This window comes from Ranitomeya imitator, chromosome 5 (assembly GCF_032444005.1).
Source record: "Ranitomeya imitator isolate aRanImi1 chromosome 5, aRanImi1.pri, whole genome shotgun sequence".
Taxonomy (NCBI): domain Eukaryota; kingdom Metazoa; phylum Chordata; class Amphibia; order Anura; family Dendrobatidae; genus Ranitomeya; species Ranitomeya imitator.
This window is the reverse complement of record NC_091286.1, coordinates 386,794,754-386,811,746: the sequence shown is the minus strand read 5'-3', so window position 1 is coordinate 386,811,746 and position 16,993 is coordinate 386,794,754.

Below are 16,993 nucleotides of genomic sequence, written 5' to 3'. Positions count from 1 at the left end.
ATTTTGGAAACTACACCCCATCTGGGAATTATCTACAGGTGTAGTGATGAATTTGACTCCATGGATGTTTTCCAGAAATGAGCAGCAATGGTAGTTGCTAAGTGAAAATTGCAAATCTGCCATTGCCTATACATTGTAGTACCCAGTATGTTTGGACCCTCGGAAGAAGCAGTACGCAAAATGCAGGTCAGGGTTGCTTCTCTGGCTGCCACACAGGTTGCGTATTATGTCCATAGTTTGTGTTATTTTTTCCTAGCCTCTGCATTTGTTTGTCTTCCACTAAGCTCCAATTCTGACTAGTTGTATATGTATTTATCTATGATTGGCTGCATGTTTATATTTTTGAGCAGCAGCATTCATCTATCTCTCTGAAAGACATGTGCCTACTGTTATTTGATGTTCTTTACATCTATCAATATTTAATATCTCACTGTCCTCACTCCCTAGTGGTTTAGTCCTTTATTATTCATTTTTTTATATGCTTTATTTTCTTGAGGCATTTATCATTATTTTTGTGGGATTTTATTCCATAATATTTAGATAATGATTGATGAATAGCCTCTTTTTTTGCGTATCAAAAAATTATGTATGTATATTCATCCAAAATGGCTGAGTCTTTCCTTTGGGTACCTTGTATGGCTTACACCTATGTTTAACATTCTGCCTTTTAAATGTGATTTTTTAATAGTTTTGGAAATGTTCAATAAAATATGTAAAATTTGTATGTATGTTTGGCTATCGCTACCATGTTATTATACAGTTGTGCTCAAAAGTTTACATACCCCAGCAGAGTTTTTGCTTTCTTGGCCTTTTTCAGAGAATATGAATGATAACACCAAAACTTTTTCTCCACTCATGGTTAGTGGTTAGGTGAAGCCATTTATTGTCAAACTACTGTGAATAACAACTGTGAAGCAGCGACTGGTGTTATTTATGAGGGTCACTATGTATCCCCTAGGATGCGCGCCAAAGCGTATGAAGGCTGTGGGAGTGCATTGCAGTCACCAGTAGAGCTGTGGTTGCAATCTACTATATAAAGCTGAATGTGTGTGTGTGTGTATGTCCGGGATTGGCATTTGCACCGTAGCAGCTACAGCCACAAAATTTTGCACAGTCACACGTCTGAACCCCGAGAGCGTCATAGGCTATATTGTGAGGCGAAATTTTAACCCCACGCGTTCCAATTCACCAAACAATTTTGCCCCTATCTACATAATGGGGAAAAAAGTGAAAGGAAAAGTGTTGGAGGCGTCACAGCTACAGCAACAAAATTTTGCACAGTCACACGTCTGGACCCCGAGAGCGTCATAGGCTACGTTGTGAGGTGAAATTTTAACCCCGCGCTTTCCAATTCACCAAACAATTTTGCCCCTATCTACATAATGGGGAAAAAGTGAAAGGAAAAGTGTTGGAGGCGTCGCAGCTACAGCCACAAAATTTTGCACAGTCACACGTCTGGACCCTGAGAGCGTCATAGGCTATGTTGTGAGGTGAAATTTTAACTCCGCGCTTTCCAATTCACCAAACTATTTTTCCCCTATCTACATAATGGGGAAAAGTGAAAGGAAAAGTGTTGGAGGCAAATTGACAGCAGATGTGAACAAGGGGGACTTAAAGAGTGAGAGCGATGGCGCAAAAGAGTATATACCGATCAGTTGCTAAGGTGGGGCCCCGACATGGGATACTCACCACACATGGGGATATGAACACACACACAAAATGCGCCACACACTACCACGTGCTTGAACACATATACCACCCTCAGCACACATTTCACCACACATACACCAACCTCGCCACATAAAAGTCGAAACACAAAAGTCGCCGCTCAAAACTCGCCACGCGCAAAACTCGCCACATGCATAAACTAGGCTAACGCAAAACTCGCCACAAGTGCAAAACTCACCTCATGGAAAACTCGCCACACGCAAAACTTGCACACGCGGAAAAATTGCCACATGCACAAAATTTGCACCACATGCAAAAGTTGCCTCACACAAAACTTGCACATACTCAAAAGGCACCAGACATAAAACTCACCACGCGCAAAACTCGCCATGCGCAAAAGTTGCACACAACTTGCTACACTAACCTGTCACATGCAACGCGACACACAAAAAGTTGCTACACGCATGTTGCCACACAAAACTCATCTCACAAAAGTCACTACATGCATGTCGCCACACGCAACTCAACACACATAACTTGACAAACGAAACTCGCCCTAAAACACACACAAGTCTGGTATTATCCTTCAAAAATAAAAATCTGATTAATAAGCAGACAAACTACAAGAGCAACAAATGTACCATATAGGAAATACAGCAGCTGTCAGTCACATGACCTGTCTATTATGTGTATGTGTGAGCTAATATATACTGCCAGGGGGAGGGCTTCCTGTTGGCTGTGGATTTATCAGGCTGCCAATTTATCTTACAAATACTGAGGTAAAAATACTGAGCAAATAACGTGTTAACGAGGTCTAATACAGGAGGTCACACAGGTATATACTATATACAGGGGAGATGACACACAGATATATACTATATACAGGAGAGATGACACAGGTATATACTATATAGAGGAGGAGATGACATACAGGTATATACTATATATAGAAGGAGATGACATACAGGTATATACTATATACAGGAGGAGATGACACACAGGTATGTACTATATACAGGAGCAGATTACCTACAGGTATATACTATATACAGGAGGAGATGACATACAGGTATATGCTATATATAGAAGATGACATACAGGTATATACTATATACAGGAGGAGATGACACACAGATATATACTATATACAGGGGAGATGACACACAGGTATATACTATATACAGGAGGAGATGATATACAGGTACATACTATATATAGAAGGAGATGACATACAGGTATATACTATATATAGGAGGAGATGACATACAGGTATATACTATATATAGGAGGAGATGACATACATGTATATACTATATATAGGAGGAGATGACATACAGGTATATACTGTATACAGGGGAGATGACACACAGCAGGTATACACTATATACAGGGGAGATGGCATACAGGTATATGCTATATACAGGAGATGACATACAGGTGTATACTATATATAAGGGAGATGACAAACATGTATATACTGAGGTGAAAATGAGAGGTGTGAGGTGAAAATGAAAAGGTGTGAGTGCAAAATGAGAGGAGTGAGGGAAAATAGTGGAGTGATCGGAAAATGACAGATGTGAGGTCGAACTGACAAGTGTTAGGGGGGAATGAGAGGAGTGAGGGAGAAAATGAGAGATGTGAGGGAGAAAATGAGAGATGTGAGGGGGAAAAGTAAAGATGTGATTGGGAAAATGAAAGGCGTGATGGGAAAATAAGAGAAGTGACGTGCTATAACTAACCACAGATATTTACTATGCCCAGGCAACGCCGGGCTCTTCAGCTAGTCTAATATATAAAGCTGAAAGTGTGTGCGTATGTGTGTATGTGTGTATGTCCAGGATTGGCATCTGCACCGTCGCAGCTCCAGCCACAAAATTTTGCACAGTCACACGTCTGGACCCCGAGAGCGTCATAGGCTATGTTATGAGGCAAAATGTTAACCCCGCGCGTTCCAATTCACTAAACAATTTTGCCCCTATCTACATAATGGGGAAAAAGTGAAAGGAAAAGTGTTGGAGGCGTCGCAGCTACAGCAACAAAATTTTGCAGTCACACGTCTGGACCCTGAGAGCGTCATAGGCTATGTTGTGAGGTGAAATTTTAACCCCGTGCTTTCCAATTCACCAAATAATTTTGCCCCTATCTACATAATGGGGAAAAAGTGAAAGGAAAAGTGTTGGAGGCAAATTGACAGCTACCAGATGTGAACAAGGGGGACTTAAAGAGTGAGAGCAATGGCGCCAAAGAGTATATACCGTACAGTTGCTAAGGTGGGACCCCGACATGGGATACTCACCAAACACGGGGATATGAACACACACACAAAAGGCGCCACAAACTACCACGTGCTTGAACACATATACCACCCTCAGCACACATTTCACCACACATACACCAACCTCGCCACATAAAAGTCGAAACACAAAAGTCGCCGCTCAAAACTCGCCACGCGCAAAACTCACCACATGCAAAACTAGGCTCTCGCAAAATTGCCACACGTGCAAAACTCACCTCATGGACAACTCGCCACACGCAAAACTTGCACACATGGAAAAATTGCCACATGCACAAAAGTTGCAACACATGCAAAAGTTGCCTCACACAAAACTTGCACATACTCAAAACGCACCACACGTAAAACTCGCCACGTGCAAAACTCGCCATCCGTAAAATTGCTGCACACAACTTGCTACACTAACCTGTCACATGTGTTATGGCTGGCAATCAGGCAACACAGCGTGCAGTAATCAGCGCACATACAGAGATCTGGCAATAACCCAAAACAATAGGACGAGCTCTGAGACGTGGAATCTCTGTAGACTGCAGTACCTGATCTATCCTCACACAACTGTAAGCAGCAGTGGATTGCGCCTATCAACTACCTATGCAACTCGGCACTGCCTGAGGAGCTGACTAGCCTGAAGATAGAAATACAAGCCTGACTTACCTCAGAGAAATACCCCAAAGGAATAGGCAGCCCCCACATATAATGACTGTTAGCAAGATGAAAAGACAAACGTAGGAATGAAACAGATTCAGCAAAGTGAGGCCCGATATTCTAGACAGAGCGAGGATAGCAAAGAGAACTATGCAGTCTACAAAAAACCCTAAAACGAAAACCACGCAAAGGGGCAAAAAGACCCACCGTGCCGAACTAACAGCACGGCGGTGCACCCCTTTGCTTCTCAGAGCTTCCAGCAAAAGATAATAACAAGCTGGACAGAAAAAACAGAAAACAAACTAGAAGCACTTATCTAGCAGAGCAGCAGGCCCAAGGAAAGATGCAGTAGCTCAGATCCAACACTGGAACATTGACAAGGAGCAAGGAAGACAGACTCAGGTGGAGCTAAATAGCAAGGCAGCCAACGAGCTCACCAAAACACCTGAGGGAGGAAGCCCAGAGACTGCAATACCACTTGTGACCACAGAAGTGAACTCAGCCACAGAATTCACAACAGTACCCCCCCCTTGAGGAGGGGTCACCGAACCCTCACCAGAACCCCCAGGCCGACCAGGATGAGCCACATGAAAGGCACGAACAAGATCTGGGGCATGGACATCAGAGGCAAAAACCCAGGAATTATCTTCCTGAGCATAACCCTTCCATTTGACCAGATACTGGAGTTTCCGTCTAGAGACACGAGAATCCAAAATCTTCTCCACAATATACTCCAATTCCCCCTCCACCAAAACAGGGGCAGGAGGCTCCACAGATGGAACCATAGGTGCCACGTATCTCCTCAACAACGACCTATGGAATACATTATGTATGGAAAAGGAGTCTGGGAGGGTCAGACGAAAAGACACCGGATTGAGAATCTCAGAAATCCTATAGGACCAATAAAACGAGGTTTAAATTTAGGAGAGGAAACCTTCATAGGTATATGACGAGAAGATAACCAAACCAGATCCCCAACACGAAGTCGGGGTCCCACACGGCGTCTGCGATTAGCGAAAAGCTGAGCCTTCTCCTGGGACAAGGTCAAATTGTCCACTACCTGAGTCCAGATCTGCTGCAACCTGTCCACCACATAATCCACACCAGGACAGTCCGAAGACTCAACCTGTCCTGAAGAGAAACGAGGATGGAACCCAGAATTGCAGAAAAATGGCGAGACCAAGGTAGCCGAGCTGGCCCGATTATTAAGGGCGAACTCAGCCAACGGCAAAAATGACACCCAATCATCCTGGTCAGCGGAAACAAAACATCTCAGATATGTTTCCAAGGTCTGATTGGTTCGTTCGGTCTGGCCATTAGTCTGAGGATGGAAGGCCGAGGAAAAAGATAGGTCAATGCCCATCCTACCACAAAAGGCTCGCCAGAACCTCGAGACAAACTGGGAACCTCTGTCAGAAACAATATTCTCAGGAATGCCATGTAAACGAACCACATGCTGGAAGAACAAAGGCACCAAATCAGAGGAGGAAGGCAATTTAACCAAGGGCACCAGATGGACCATTTTAGAAAAGCGATCACAGACCACCCAAATGACAGACATCTTTTGAGAAACGGGAAGGTCAGAAATGAAATCCATCGAAATATGTGTCCAAGGCCTCTTCGGGACCGGCAAGGGCAAAAGCAACCCACTGGCACGTGAACAGCAGGGCTTAGCCCTAGCACAAATTCCACAGGACTGCACAAAAGCACGCACATCCCGTGACAGAGATGGCCACCAGAAGGATCTAGCAACCAACTCCCTGGTACCAAAGATTCCTGGATGACCGGCCAGCACCGAACAATGAAGTTCAGAGATAACTTTACTAGTCCACCTATCAGGGACGAACAGTTTCTCGGCCGGACAACGATCAGGTTTATTAGCCTGAAATTTCTGCAACACTCTCCGCAAATCAGGGGAGATGGCAGACACAATGACTCCTTCCTTGAGGATACTCGCCGGCTCAGATAACCCCGGAGAGTCGGGCACAAAACTCCTAGACAGAGCATCCGCCTTCACATTTTTAGAGCCCGGAAGGTATGAAATCACAAAATCAAAACGAGCAAAAAATAACGACCAACGGGCCTGTCTAGGATTCAAGCGCTTGGCAGACTCAAGATAAGTAAGGTTCTTATGATCAGTCAAAACCACCACGCGATGCTTAGCACCCTCAAGCCAATGACGCCACTCCTCGAATGCCCACTTCATAGCCAGCAACTCTCGGTTGCCCACATCATAATTACGCTCAGCAGCAGAAAATTTCCTGGAAAAGAAAGCACATGGTTTGAACACTGAGCAACCAGAACCTCTCTGTGACAAAACCGCCCCTGCACCAATCTCAGAAGCATCAACCTCGACCTGGAACGGAAGAGAAACATCAGGTTGACACAACACAGGGGCACAGCAAAAACGACGCTTCAACTCCTGAAAAGCTTCCACGGCAGCAGAAGACCAATTAACCAAATCAGCACCCTTCTTGGTCAAATCGGTCAATGGTCTGGCAATGCTAGAAAAATTACAGATGAAGCGACGATAAAAATTAGCAAAGCCCAGGAATTTCTGCAAACTTTTTAGAGATGTCGGCTGAGTCCAATCCTGGATGGCCTGAACCTTAACCGGATCCATCTCGATAGTAGAAGGGGAAAAGATGAACCCCAAAAATGAAACTTTCTGCACACCGAAGAGACACTTTGATCCCTTCACGAACAAGGAATTAGCACGCAGTACCTGGAAAACCATTCTGACTTGCTTCACATGAGACTCCCAATCATCTGAGAAGATCAAAATGTCATCCAAGTAAACAATCAAGAATTTATCCAGATACTCACGGAAAATGTCATGCATAAAAGACTGAAAAACAGATGGAGCATTGGCAAGTCCGAACGGCATCACCAGATACTCAAAATGACCCTCGGGCGTATTAAATGCCGTTTTCCATTCATCTCCCTGCCTGATTCTCACCAGATTATACGCACCACGAAGATCAATCTTAGTAAACCAACTAGCCCCCTTAATCCGAGCAAACAAGTCAGAAATCAATGGCAAGGGATACTGAAACTTAACAGTGATCTTATTAAGAAGGCGGTAATCAATACACGGTCTTAGTGAACCATCCTTCTTGGCTACAAAAAAGAACCCTGCTCCCAATGGTGACGACGATGGGCGAATATGTCCCTTCTCCAGGGACTCCTTCACATAACTGCGCATAGCGGTGTGTTCAGGTACGGACAAATTAAATAAACGACCCTTAGGGAATTTACTACCAGGAATCAAATCGATAGCACAATCACAATTCCTATGCGGAGGAAGGGCATCAGACTTGGACTCTTCAAATACATCCTGAAAGTCCGACAAGAACTCTGGGATGTCAGAAGGAATGGATGACGAAATAGACAAAAATGGAACATCACCATGTACTCCCTGACAACCCCAGCTGGTTACCGACATAGAGTTCCAATCCAATACTGGATTATGGGTTTGTAGCCATGGCAACCCCAACACGACCACATCATGCAAATTATGCAGTACCAAAAAGCGAATAACTTCCTGATGTGCAGGAGCCATGCACATGGTCAGCTGGGCCCAGTACTGAGGCTTATTCTTGGCCAGAGGTGTAGCATCAATTCCTCTCAACGGAATAGGACACCGCAAAGGCTCCAAGAAAAATCCACAACGTTTAGCATAATCCAAATCCATCAGATTCAGGGCAGCGCCTGAATCCACAAACGCCATGACAGAATATGATGACAAAGAGCACATTAAGGTAATGGACAAAAGGAATTTGGACTGTACAGTACCAATAACGGCAGAGCTATCGAACCGCCTAGTGCGTTTAGGACAATTAGAAATAGCATGAGTAGAATCACCACAATAGAAACACAGTCTGTTCAGACGTCTGTGTTCGTGCCGTTCTACTTTAGTCATAGTCCTGTCGCACTGCATAGGCTCAGGCTTACTCTCAGACAATACCGCCAGATGGTGCACAGATTTACGCTCGCGCAAGCGACGACCGATCTGAATGGCCAAGGACATAGACTCATTCAAACCAGCAGGCATAGGAAATCCCACCATTACATCCTTAAGAGCTTCAGAGAGACCCTTTCTGAACAAAGCCGCTAGTGCAGATTCATTCCACAGAGTGAGTACTGACCATTTTCTAAATTTCTGACAATATACTTCTACATCATCCTGACCCTGGCATAAAGCCAGCAGATTTTTCTCAGCTTGATCCACTGAATTAGGCTCATCGTAAAGCAATCCCAGCGCCTGGAAAAATGCATCAACATTACTCAATGCAGAATCTCCTGGTGCAAGAGAAAACGCCCAGTCCTGTGGGTCGCCGCGCAAAAAAGAAATAATAATCAAAACCTGTTGAATAGGATTACCAGAAGAATGAGGTTTCAAGGCCAAAAATAGCTTACAATTATTTCTGAAGCTCAGGAACTTAGTTCTGTCACCAAAAAACAAATCAGGAATCGGAATTCTTGGTTCTAGCATCGATTTCTGATCAATAGTATCTTGAATCTTTTGTACATTTACAACGAGATTATCCATTGAGGAGCACAGAGCCTGAATATCCATGTCCACAGCTGTGTCCTGAAGCACTCTAATGTCTAGGGGAAAAAAAAGACTGAAGACAGAGCTAAGAAAAAAAAATGATGTCAGGATTTCTTTTTTCCCTCTATTGGGAATCATTGAGTGGCTCCTTGTACTGTTATGGCTGGCAATCAGGCAACACAGCGTGCAGTAATCAGCGCACATACAGAGATCTGGCAATAACCCAAAACAATAGGACGAGCTCTGAGACGTGGAATCTCTGTAGACTGCAGTACCTGATCTATCCTCACACAACTGTAAGCAGCAGTGGATTGCGCCTATCAACTACCTATGCAACTCGGCACTGCCTGAGGAGCTGACTAGCCTGAAGATAGAAATACAAGCCTGACTTACCTCAGAGAAATACCCCAAAGGAATAGGCAGCCCCCACATATAATGACTGTTAGCAAGATGAAAAGACAAACGTAGGAATGAAACAGATTCAGCAAAGTGAGGCCCGATATTCTAGACAGAGCGAGGATAGCAAAGAGAACTATGCAGTCTACAAAAAACCCTAAAACGAAAACCACGCAAAGGGGCAAAAAGACCCACCGTGCCGAACTAACAGCACGGCGGTGCACCCCTTTGCTTCTCAGAGCTTCCAGCAAAAGATAATAACAAGCTGGACAGAAAAAACAGAAAACAAACTAGAAGCACTTATCTAGCAGAGCAGCAGGCCCAAGGAAAGATGCAGTAGCTCAGATCCAACACTGGAACATTGACAAGGAGCAAGGAAGACAGACTCAGGTGGAGCTAAATAGCAAGGCAGCCAACGAGCTCACCAAAACACCTGAGGGAGGAAGCCCAGAGACTGCAATACCACTTGTGACCACAGAAGTGAACTCAGCCACAGAATTCACAACACACATGCAACTCGACACACAACAAGTTGCTACACGCATGTCGCCACACAAAACTCATCTCACAAAAGTCGCTACATGCATGTCGCTACATGCAACTCAACACACACAACTTGACACATGAGACTCGCCCTAAAATACACACAAGTCTGGTATTATCCTTCAAAAATAAAAATCTGATTAATAAGCAGACAAACTACAAGAGCAACAAATGTACCATATAGGAAATACGGCAGCTGTCAGTCACATGACCTGTCTATTATGTGTATGTGTGAGCTAATATATACTGCCAGGGGGGAGGGCTTCCTGTTGGCTGGGGATTTATCAGGCTGCCAATTTAGCTTACAAACACTGAGGTAAAAATACTGATCAAATAACGTGTGAGCGTGGTCTAATACAGGAGGAGATAACATACATATATATACTATTTACAGGGGAGAAGACACACAGGTATATACTATATACAGGAGATTACACACAGGTATATACTATATACAGGAGAGATGACACACAGGTATATACTATATACAGGAGGAGATGACACACAGGTATATACTATATACAGGAGGATATGACACACAGGTACATACTATATACAGGAGCAGATGACACAAAGGTATATACTATATACAGGAAAAGATGACATACAGGTATATACTATATACAGGAGGAGATGACACACAGGTATATACTATATACAGGAGGAGATGACACACATATATACTATATACAGGGGACATGACACACAGGTATATACTATATACAGGAGAAGATGACATACAGGCATATACTATATACAGGAGGACATGACACACAGGTATATACTATATACAGGAGGAGATGACAACCTGGTATATACTATATACAGGGGATATGACATACAGGTACATACTATATACAAGGGCGATGACCCACAGGTATATACTATATACAGTGGAGATGACACACAGGTATATACTATATACAGGAGGAGATGACATACAGGTATATACTATATACAGGAGCAGATGATGCACAGGTATATACTATATACAGGAGGAGATGACTTACAGGTACATGCTATATATAGGAGGATATGACACACGTATATACTATATACAAGAGATGACATACAGGTATATACTATATAAAAGAGGAGATGACATAGGTATATAGAGGAGATGACATACAGCAGGTATATACTATATACAGGGGAGATGACATACAGGTATATACTATATACAGGAGATGACATACAGGTATATACTATATATAGGATGAGATGACATACAGGTATATAGTATATACAGAAGAGATGACAAACAGGTATATAATAGAGGAGATGACACATTGTTATACACAATATACAGGAGGAGATTACATACAGCAGGTATATACTATTTACAGGGGAGATGACATACAGGTATATACTATATACAAGAGAAGACATACAGGTGTATACTATATATAATGGAAATGACAAACTTGTATATACTGAGGGGAAAATGAAAAGGTGTGAGTGCAAAATGAGAGGAGTGAGGGAAAATAGTGGAGTGATCAGAAAATGACAGATGTGAGGTCGAAATGACAAGTGTTAGGGGGGAATGAGAGGAGTGAGGGGGAAAATAAGAGGAGCGAGGGGGAAAATGAGAGGTGTAAGGGAGAAAATGAGAGGTGTAAGGGAGAAAATGAGAGGCATGATGGGAAAATAAGAGACGTGAGGTGCTATAACTAACCACAGATATTTACTATGCCCAGGCAACGCCGGGCTCTTCAGCTAGTGCGGAATAAAAGTCAGTGTTGACTTTGGGCACGCTATTTGTTCAAGGCAGATTTAGGAAAACCTGTCATGGGCTTTTATTTTTTAAATGGACTACAGGAAGGTAGTGGGGTTGGTCCGTTTACTCCCTCGGGCCTGGTTTTCCATGTGGCCACAGATTATTGTAAAAACCCTTGCAGCAGAGGGTTGGGTGTGTCAGTGAGAATGGAGTTTTGCAGTGAGAAGAGCAGTCGGCTCTGCAAAAGCTCAACCTGTGTGAGAGTAACACAGAGCCCAGCAGAGTGAACTCCTGGCACCCCGCAGCATGATACAGTGGTGCAGTCGCCCTTGGCAACCGGATGCATTTATGGACTGTCTTGTATCCCGACTGAGATCTGGAGGATGCCAAGTGCTGTACACTTGTGTGAGTTTTTGACATTAAACACATTTTTCTGTGAACTTTCCCTGTGGTCACTGCCTGTCACACTGCACCCACCCAGCTGCACTACACTACCCAAAGCATCCAAATGACCAAAAGTTCACATACCCCATTTCTTAATACCCTGTATTGCCCCTTCTAACATCAATGACAGCTTGAAGTCTTTTGTGGTAGTTGTGAATGAGGTTCTTTATTTTCTCAGATGGTAAAGCTACCCACTCTTCTTGGCAAAAAAGCCTCCAGTCCCTGTAAATTCCTGGGCTGTCCAGCATGAACTGCGTGCTTGAGATCTCCCCAAAGTGGCTCAATAATATTGAGGTCAGGAGACTGAGATGGCCACTCCAGAACCTTCACTTTGTTCTGCTGTAGCCAATGACAGGTTGACTTGGCCTTGTGTTTTGGATCATTGTCATGTTGGAACGTCCAAGTATGTCCCATGCGCAGCTTTTGGTCTGATGAGTGCAAATTTTGCTCCAGTATTTCCTGATTACATGCTGCATTCATCTTTCCTTCAATTTTGACCAAGTTTCCTGGGCCTTTGTAGCTCACACATCCACAAAACATCAGTGATTCACCTCAGTGCTTTACAATAGGAATAGTGTTCCTTTCATCATAGGCCTTGCTGACCTCTCTCCAAATGTAATGTTTATGATTGTGGCCCCAAAGAGACATTCTGCTTAGTCAAGTGCTCTTATAATTCTTTATGAGAGAGCTGCTGTCAGACTGCTTCAGCAGCAGCTTATTTGCTGGAGGTCAAAAGAATTGGATGTCGTAAACCCAATGTTCTGGATCATTCTCCCCGTCAAGATCATCTGATGGGGAGAGTCAGGAGGTCCTCATACACATTAAACTGTCAATCCCACTGATATTGGCGGCATCGGTCAACATTAGTCTGGATTACATGGGAATCTACAGGCATGAAATCTCCATCAGCCATAGGATATACACATCAGCAATATCATTGTGGGTTATAGTTAAATTACAGACAAAATGTACAATTGGTGGAGGAAGGTTGAACTTGATGAACCTAGGTCTTTTTTCAACCTTTGTAACTATGTATCTATGTAACTATGTAAGCTGTAGTAACTAACAGCAGAGACAAATTAAGTCAAAATTCGCAGAGCAGCCTTATGGGGAGCATGTCAGCACATTTTTACAAATGGAAGTGGAAGTATGGCTATATAGGCACATATACCCCCCCCAAAATTATTCATGTTGTATAAAGATTCAATGTACCAGGCATGATAAATTTAGTCTAGATGCCATATGCAAATCGGAATGGAAGCGCACTTGGGTTCTGTCAATTGAACCAGTCTGTGCATTAACATGTCCCTTGTGTACTTCCAGCCTGATTTGCATATGACTTCTACACCTAGATGTCTCATGACTAGCACATTCAATCTCCACAAGAAGATATCATTTTTATTGGCAAACAAGCACCTCTGCAGCCAAACCACTATTTTCATATATAAAAACATAGTGATAGGTTCCCTTTAAGGCCCCCTATACATATTAAATTAAAGTGTGCTGATTTTAGAAGGAATAGATGACCATCAGATGTGAATTAGACTTTCTGAGAGAAGGAATGAGAAGTTTAAACTTCAATACTTACCTTTTGTTTCCTAGATAGATAAGCCACTGCCAGAAGTATTTGGCAGTGACTTTCTCTCACCTCCACATTTATATGTTTGGGGAGTAGGGAGATAATATCCAACTGTTTAAGTTGCCTGGGCTTTCTAATGGCTTATCAAAGCAGATTCTGTAATTACAGGAGACAATGTGGTCATGATTCGGCCAGGTAGACATCACCATCATAGTCATAATGCCAGATAAACTACTTTGTTTTCAGCTACTTTGTTTTTCCTATATTTTTATTACAATTCCTACACTTTTCATATCTGATATAAGAATAAGAATATTTGTGTGATTAGGACGGAGCTGGTTTTCTGACATCATTGTCTCACTCCAGGAAAGCCATTAAGGCTGGATAAACTACTCAGAGACACATACTTGATGATACATTTTTCCTTTATTTGCATGAATATCAATACTATTCATTCTGTCAATGATTATTCCACAGTTTACATTTTCTATTCTTTGTTTTCAGCAGATTTGTATATAGCAGTCATTATAATTATACCAAAGTGTCACTGTATAATTCAATAATAACATATAGAATAATAATTCACAATCATGTCTGTTTTGTATTTCCGCTTATATGGGCGTCAAAGCTGATGAATTCGTTTTGTACGGACCAAATCCAGATAGATAGATAAATTTGATTCTTTTGATTCTTCATACTGGGTAAGTATAATCATTTCTTTAGACAAGCTTAAAATAATAGTTTTCATTAAAAAAGGTTTTTTTTTTCTTTACAATTTACTAAATAGTATAAAGCTTTCTGTTCCCTTATGGTAAAATATCACTTAATGATTTTATAAATATATTTTAATACAACTGATGCTATGAGAATCATATATGGCAATACCCTAAAGCAGATATTATTCAATACAGTGTATTGTGTAGGTGACAGCAGCTACTCTTTTGTTTTCCTATATTAATCTACTGACAAATTATGAGATTTCCCAACCTGTTACTACATCTATTATCATTTTAGGAAATAGCATAATGCTCATTTCACATTTTGCACCGTAGATATGTTGATTTTTTCTTAATATTTATATTAGGTATTTATAGGGGTTATCTGCTTTTAACAAACTCTTTTTTGCCGAAAAGTTTCAACCATTAAAATTCCTAAAAATGAACCTTCAGGAAAGTGTTTCATTAATCTGCAGTGCCCCCACAGGAGAAATGAGGTATCACACAGATCCAACTAAAATCAATGGGCTGACCATGTAAAGCATGGAAATGCTTGGTCCTCCAGAAAGAGAGAATGAAAATGTGTAGACACCTCAATTTATCAGCTGATAATATAAGTAATATATGGTGTTATTTGCCTTATAGGACTCAAAAGTCAACAATATAGTGAAAGAGGCCTTATGATTTCAACCTTTGTGAAATTGGCTTCTTTAACTCCCAATTAATAAACTTAACCGTATAGCTTATAATTCACTTGTCAATCACCAACAATCTGTTGTAATTACAAATTTCTGTGCTGCTCCCAATAATATATTTTGCTATAGTGAGGTTCTCCCTGTTCAACTGAAGCTTCCGCACTGCAGACAGAGCTAGATAGGAGACGTGTAGAGGGGCTTAAACATAGTTTTCGTAGGGTTTTAGTAGCAGCATGAGAAAGTTTAGCTTTAATATGACGTGCAACTTTCCTGCAAGTGATTTCTGGCCAGCCCCTAACCCTGAAGTGCAGGGTCTGTGCAGTAAGTGCTCGCCAACCTCTCACATCTGCTGATGACCCCATAAAGGAGCCTGTGAAAGGCATCACTCAAGAACAGAGGGGAGAGATGGCGAAGTGCTTACTACACAGATTCATGGACACTTTAGCATTAGTTGAGTTGTTATTAGAGCTCTGTGTGTAAGATTAAAGGGAATCTGTCAGATGTTTTGTTGGTATGTAATCTAAGAGCATCATGATGTAAAGGAAGTGAGACTCATTACAGCTATTTGTCGCTTACTCGGCTGTGTTCTACTGTTTCAATACAATCAGTATTTTATAAGCAGGAGATTATCACTAGAGGACAAGCTGCCTTGTGCCTCCTAGTCCAACCACACCACTACTGTGTTGTGGGCATGACTATACACAGCTGCTAAAACCCTACAGGTTGGTATGCTTGTACAACTCTACATGTCTATTATTCACTGCTGTCAGCAGGCCCCTTTAGGAGCTAGCAGATTTCAGAATCATGTTTACATTGCAGATAATGGACGTACATGAGCTGCATGAGGGGAAAACTCACCGATTTACACAGATTTCTACATGGTATAAAATCTATGTATGTGATAGTGAATACTGATCATCGGAAGTGGATCCTAATCTACGACCTACACAGCTCGATCCATGGATTGCCGCTTAATTCTTTTTTACCACTTGTCTAATGCCAACTCCTTCACTTCATTCAATTCCATTATAAATCAAATGGACAAAGCTTTTCATTAAAGGAATATTAATTTCTGTAAATCGACATTGATTTAGGAAAGTCAATACATTCTCGACCTTCTAATCCAACATTCTTAGCACAAATGGGGAATTAAAGAAATTGAGTTTATGGCACTAATTGATACGTTTGGTAAAGCTTGTTTCATCCAAATGAATGAATATGTTTCCTAAAGCACATGCTTCTACAAGATAAAAGCCGATTGTCCTCTTGGGTAACGTTTTCTCCTAAGATTTTCAGTTCTTCATGAGTTATCGTGGTCTCCTACACAGGTTACAGATTCTGAGTGATATCCATTAGTAGGCTTTCCATTGTCACATATTTCTTTTATGACAAGGTCAGTTCAGGGTCTATGGTAAGCTCAATGAAAGCTTATGGCCACCGTCGTGACTGTGTCCCAGCATCTGCTCCTTGTGTGATAGCAAAGTGGCTTTTAGTAGACTGCACACAAGAGGACAACTCAAGAGTTATATTTTCAAAAAATGTTCCGAATTTGGGAAAGAATTCTCTAAAGGGCTTTACCACTTAAAGTATTTGTCACTTTCAATATTTAGAGGATCGAAAATAAAAGTGATATCACTGGAGATGCCAATGAGAGCGCTCGCACGACTGTTTGTTCTACAGATTTCTACAGATCAGTGGTGAGAGCGCTTGATTGCCATTTTCTTACTATTCCTCCTGACTGT